Genomic DNA, 6,499 nt, shown 5'->3' with positions numbered 1-6,499 from the left:
TGCTGTATCTCAATAACAGCACCACCATCACGTTCTTCTAACCCTGGTTTAATAATGATTTTGCATTTCTTGCTGTGTGAGATACTAAACGATCTGTTTAGGAATTGTTTTTCCTACATATGTAATATTTCTGCATACACTTAAATTCTTTCAGTAAATATTCGTCACATTTTGGAGTTTTTAAGAATACTAGATTGAGTAAACTGGGCGTTGTGTTAAATTATCTATTCCCAACCAGTATTGTGTGCTTGGTTGCACTTATACATAATGCAACCAACATAAATGAGGTGAAAAGGGACACTGGAGTGAACAGGGATAAAATTCAGTAAAACTACTTTTATGTGTAAAATGTGTGATTGTAATATCTTTAAGATTACCCAGTGTTTTTTTTCCAACAGTGACAAATTTAGTTTGTTGACTTGACTGAGTCAGTGGTCGTGCCATTGCTGTCATTTCCGCCATTCTGATATTCTGTTAGCCACCTAATAGTCTAAATTCTATGTGAAGCAATAAATTTCTATTGTAACAATAGGTAAATATTAATTTTATTCAATTATTGTTATCTTTTCTTTTAAAGCATGATAGAGTACGTAATTCCTGCGATGTTTCACTCATTACAGCATTGTGATTTATTTTAATAAATCAAAAATCGAATTTGAGGTTAATTTTTGTTGTTAGGTGGGGTGAAAAGGGACAGGTAAAGGTCTGCCCCGATTTATTATTAAACTTGTATTTATTAAAATAAAACAAAATCTAATTTAATATATTATTTATAGGTTAGTTGGACTCTATACGGGAAAAAATGCCTAGAACATACAAACCTAACCTAAGAGGCAAGCAGTATGTTTCACATTCAACAGAGGAAATTCAGTAGGCCTTAAAAAGTATTTCAAGAGGTCTGTCTTTAAGGAAAGCAGCTGAGAAATGCAAAGTTCCCAAGCCAGTGTTGCATAGAAATAAGACAGCCACTGAATCAAAGACAACAGCTCTAAAAATTGATGGCCACTGTGTACTGCCCAAAGCTGTGGAACATCACTTCGTGGAATCTTAATGATGTGAGCTGAATGTGGTTACCCTCTAGATGCCTATGTTTTAAGGTGGGTAGTTAAGGTATATTTGGATTCTAAGGAACAAACTGTTTCTAAATTTAAGAACAATTTTTCAGGAAAAGATTTTGCATATAGCTTCCTGGAATGCCACAAAGGGAAGTTGGCAGAAAGAATGTGCCAAAACATTAAGAAATCCAGAGGTGCAATTACCCCTCAAACATTGAAAGCTTATTACACCAGGCTTACGACACTCTAAAAGATGTGCCATCATCAAATATTATAAACTACCATGAAACCAATTTATCTGATGATCCTGGATGGAAGAAGATTCTTACGAAACGTGGGACGCAATATCCTGAACGTGTAGTGAACCATACTAAAGGATCGACATCAATAATGTATGCTGCTTCAGGTGATGGTGTGCTTTTACCAGAAAACATTGTATACAAGGCTTTACATATTTTATGACAGTTGGACAATTGGAGGACCAAAAAATGCCAAATATAACCGAAGTTCATCTGGTTGGTTTGACCACTATTGTTTTCAAGACTGGCTAAAAACAGTTATCATACCATATGCTTCAAAACTGCCAGGCTGGACAATTCTTCTTGGTGACAATTTGTCATCTCATTTATCCATAGGTGCCATAGAGTTATGTGAGCAGAATAGTTTTGGGTTTGTCTTCTTACCCAGCAATTCTACACGTCTTACTCAGCCTGTTGATGTGACCTTTTTTGCTCCTCTAAAGTCAACATGGCGTCAAGTTTTGGAGAAATGGAAAAGATGTCCTGGAAGAAAGCAGTCCTCTCTTTCAAAAGAGGCGTTTTGTCAACTTCTTAGGGAGTTAAGAGCACATTATAATAAATGCAAGAGAAAATATTGTGGCTGGATTTAGAAGGTCTGGCATTATCCCATTAAATCCTCAGATTGTATTAGACAGGCTTCCTGCTCCTGATTATACAACTACAGATAAGAATTTAATAAATGACTCAATTGTTTCACTGTTGAAAGAGATAAGATGTGATGGGCCCAAGGACAGAGTGCTCAAGAACAGAATAAATGTGGATCCTGGTAAGAGTGTTTCTGGTGTTGATCTGTGTCCAAATGTCAGTGGTGAAGAATCAGAAGATGAATGCCAGGCATTAGAAAATGAAATGAGGAGATCTTCAGATTCTATACCTGAGCATGAAATTGTCGAAGAAAGCAATTATGTGAAGAGGAACGGCCTGCCAATTGCAGGAGTTTATCAGCTGTCACAAGAGAAAATCTTAAAACAAAATGACTGGATTTTGGTGGAATTCAGTGAATGCTGTGCTACTTCATCTAAAAAGGTCTCTTACCCCTGGTTCATAGGTATGGTGATACATGTACAGAATGAGAAAGACATTGAAGCATCATTTCTTAAATTCACTGAAATCAGAATCAATTTTTAAGTGGCCAGAGAAAGAAGACCGCTGCCTAATCAAGAGACACTGGGCAGTAGGAGGTCTACTTCACCCAAAACTCCTTTGAAGAGGGCTAATGAAGTTCAATACTACATCATAAGTTACTGTAAGCTAAAAATAAACTTTATTCAGTTTGATATATTTACATCTTATTTTAAAACCTTCTCTGGTGTCCCTATTCATCCTCCTAAGTGATGTATAGGGACAGTGAATAAAACAACACAGTAAGATATATTCTGTCCCTATTCACCCCATCTGTACGGTGAAATGGGACAGCCCCTATTTTTAAAAATTTATGTGGTGTTCTTTGAATTAAAAATTATAAAACTACATAAATAAGTACCTTATACTGATGGACATCACATGGATGGAACATTGTGGGGTGGCGAGTAAGTTACTTCACTGGTTTAAAGTTTTGATGCCGTCTTTAATCAAGTGAGCCTGGCAACTAATTTGGTGGTCAGCCAGAATGCGAAGGGAAACATACTGACCTTAGTTTCCAGTCTGCACGGCCACATTCCAGTCCAGCCCACTGAAATAAAAGTGTCTATTTCCCATTTCTTTGCGGGATCAGGACTATGACTTTAGTAAAAGTTTAAAGTTCCAATCAAGATTTAATTTAATTAAAGTTTCTCACAAACAACACATAAAATGTTCAATTGAAAACAATTCATTCTAATCTAACAGCACCTTTGGCAGTTCAGAGGCGACCTCTACGGTAAGTTCCTACCAGATTATTTTTCGCCCTGACTAACATCACTCAATTGAAAGTTCGCAATAAATGTTCAAAATTAATGCTCCCCATAAAAGTGGAAATTAATTCACCACTTGCCACGCGGAATTGAATTTCACACAGACGGCACACTAACAATTATTTTACCGAATTCTAAACGACCCAGGACGGTGTACAGTCCTCGCGAGTTCACTATCCGTTTGCACTGCCAAATACGCGCTTGTCACAGCTCGTGCCGGTGCGGACTGCCGAGAAAAAATCTCGTGTCTCTATTTGCATACGGCGGCAGTCTACAAACGACCGCTATCTCGGGCACATAATCTTTAATAATATAGTTACCAATTGCTTCAGAAACTTCTTAATTTTTGCTGGTATGCAGATAAGCAGTTTGAAAGCACGTAGAAAGTTTCAGCTCGCTAGAATGAAAGCTTTGCTTAATAGAATTTACTTAGTGGAACTAATGGTAGATTGTTGCCTCTGAACCATACCTTTGCTAAGACTTATATCAGTTGCTATTTATGTTACAAGTCTTAAACCTGGTGTAGCTCTATTATTTGATATATTTAATCATCTGGTTTAACCAAAATCCTCTATCATTAAAATTTCAAATACTTAATCTACAACACTTATTTACATTTTAGTTACAAAATTAGTTTTTATTTAATTACTCAAAAACTATAAGAGGTAGATTAACGTGGACTCTCTGTTATTATTTTTGGGGTGTACTGAAGCATAAAACAAATTTTCAAGTTTCTAAGTCCATTATTTAGCGCCTCTGATTTTTCCGAAAAACGTGGATTCTGGCGTTAATTTTTGTTTTATGGTTTTGGAAACCAGCATCACTTATTTATAGTTTCTAACTGCACCTTTCGACCAAATTCTGGCTTCCTAGCGTCATCATTTAGCGCCTCTGTTTTTTCTCTTAAAACGGCATTTTTCCGTAAACTATTAAGTTTAGAACATCAAGACTTGGTATTTGGAACATTATTACACTAAACTATAATTTAACAAAGTTTTAAACATAAATTTTGATTTTTAATTTCATACTAAAGTGTGGTGCTATACTTGTGCGCTACATGCAGACGCGTTAAGGTGACGTGGCGCTACTAGCAGTGAACTGGAGTAAGTCCGCGCATTCGCTCGCCTCTCTCTCTCACACATGATACAGCGCTTGGTTTGCTTCAACATTAACCCAAATTTTATTCCAAATGTGTGATTGCTATTTAAAGACCACAAAAAGTGTCCGTATTCATCCCATTCTATGGTATGCTCACTTCATATGTTTCCTCTACGACAGTACTGTTGCGAGATTGAATGTAATCATCAATCGTATCTTCAACATCTCCATCGTTTCAGTTACTGTGCATTTGTGAAAGTAATTCAAGAGTTTCAGTAAGAGGTTTAAATATTTCTCCAAGAGACAAGTCTTCATAATATCTATCAAATCGCATTATGTAAGTAAATGATTTTAAATATCGTCAACATGTTGTCCACTAACAAGATTTTGAGACAGTATTCTACTTACGTATTGTGACTTGTTACAATCTATTTTTCTTTCATCTCTGTATATTTTCAAGTACCACATTCCCTGTAGCTAACTTGATGATTTTACTCTAGAAATTTTCGAATTTTGTGTGAACCTGTTGAAAATTCCTCTCAAATTTTTTGTTAATGATTCTACACTGAAGGGCCAAAAAAACTGGTATAGCGTATTTAAATACAGAGATATGTAAACAGGCAGAATACGGCGCTGTGGTCGGCAAAGTCTGTATAAGACTTTTTTTTTTTTAAAGTCAGTACCACCGTTAGACTGTTTTTTTATTTGCATCTATATAAGTCAATAAGTGTCTGGCGCAGTTGTTAGATCGGTTACTGCTGCTGCAACGGCAGGTTATCAAGATTTAAATGATTTCGAACGTGATGTTATATTCGTTTCACGAGCGGTGTATCTCTTGTTTAGCGATGAAGTGGGGATTTTCCCGTGCGATTATTTCACGAGTACACCGTGGATATCAAAAATCCGTTAAAACATCAAATCTCTGACATCGCCCAGAAAAAGATCCTGCAAGAACAGGACCTACAACGACTGAAGAGAATCGTTCAGCGTGACAAGAGTGCAACCCTTCCGCAAATTGCTGCAGATTTCAATGCTGAGCCATCAACAAGTGTCATCGTGCAAACCATTCAACGAATCATAATCGATATGAGTTTTTGGAGCCGAAGGCCAATTCGTGTACCCTTGATGATTGCACGACACAAAGCTGTAGGCCTTGCATGGGACTGTCAACATCGACATTCTACTGTTGATGACTGGAAACATGTTGCCTTGTCAGACGACTGTCGTTTCAACTTGTATCGAGTGAATGGACTTGTGTGGGTAAGGAGACAACCTCATGAATCCATGATCCCTGCATGTTAGCAGGGGACTGTTCAAGCTGGTGGGGGCTCTGTAATGGAGTTGGAGTGATATGTGACCCCTGATACGTCTAGATACGACTCTGACAGGTGTCACGTTCATAAGCATCCTATCTCTTTACCTACATCCATTCATGTCCATTATGCATTTCGACGGACTTGGGCAATTCCAGTAGGACAATGCGACACCCCAAACGTCCAGAATTGCTACAGAGTGGCTTCAGGCAAACTCTTCTGAATTTAAATACTTAAGCTGGCCACCAAACTCCCCAGACACGAACATTATTGATCATATCTGGGATGCCTTGCAACGTGCTGTTCAGATGATATCTTCACCCCCTCGTACTCTTATGAATTTATGGAGAGCCCTGCAGGATTGATGGCGTCAATTCCCTTCAGCACTACTTCAGATATTAGTCGAGTCCATGCCACGCTGTGTTGTGGCACTACTACATGCTCGCAGGGGCCCTACACAATATTAGGCAGGTGTATCAGTTTCTTTGGCTCTTCAGTGTAGTATGGTTTTCTATCTGGACATTTGTATCCTTGAGACTGTCGTTGATAGTTTCAGCTTTTCCATCTTTATACAGGCGGATGTTCTGTCAGTGCACCTTTTCCCCGTGAATATTTGATGTGTGAATTTGTCCATTGTGTAATCTATAATGGTGTAATTATCCCTTTTGTGCATATATAAGGTAGGGTGACTGAATTGTTTCTGGAAATATCTGAGACACTATAACTCAGATGAAAAAAAGGAGGCTGCGATAAAAGTTGTTCGTCGCGAAAGGGGACATCCAGTGACACTAAAGTCGACCCACCTGCCCCACCCCAAGGAGGGTCAACTTTGAAATATTCAA

Source organism: Schistocerca serialis, chromosome 3, assembly GCF_023864345.2.
Source record: "Schistocerca serialis cubense isolate TAMUIC-IGC-003099 chromosome 3, iqSchSeri2.2, whole genome shotgun sequence".
Classification (NCBI taxonomy): Eukaryota; Metazoa; Arthropoda; class Insecta; order Orthoptera; family Acrididae; genus Schistocerca; species Schistocerca serialis.
Note: the sequence above shows the minus strand (reverse complement) of the source record.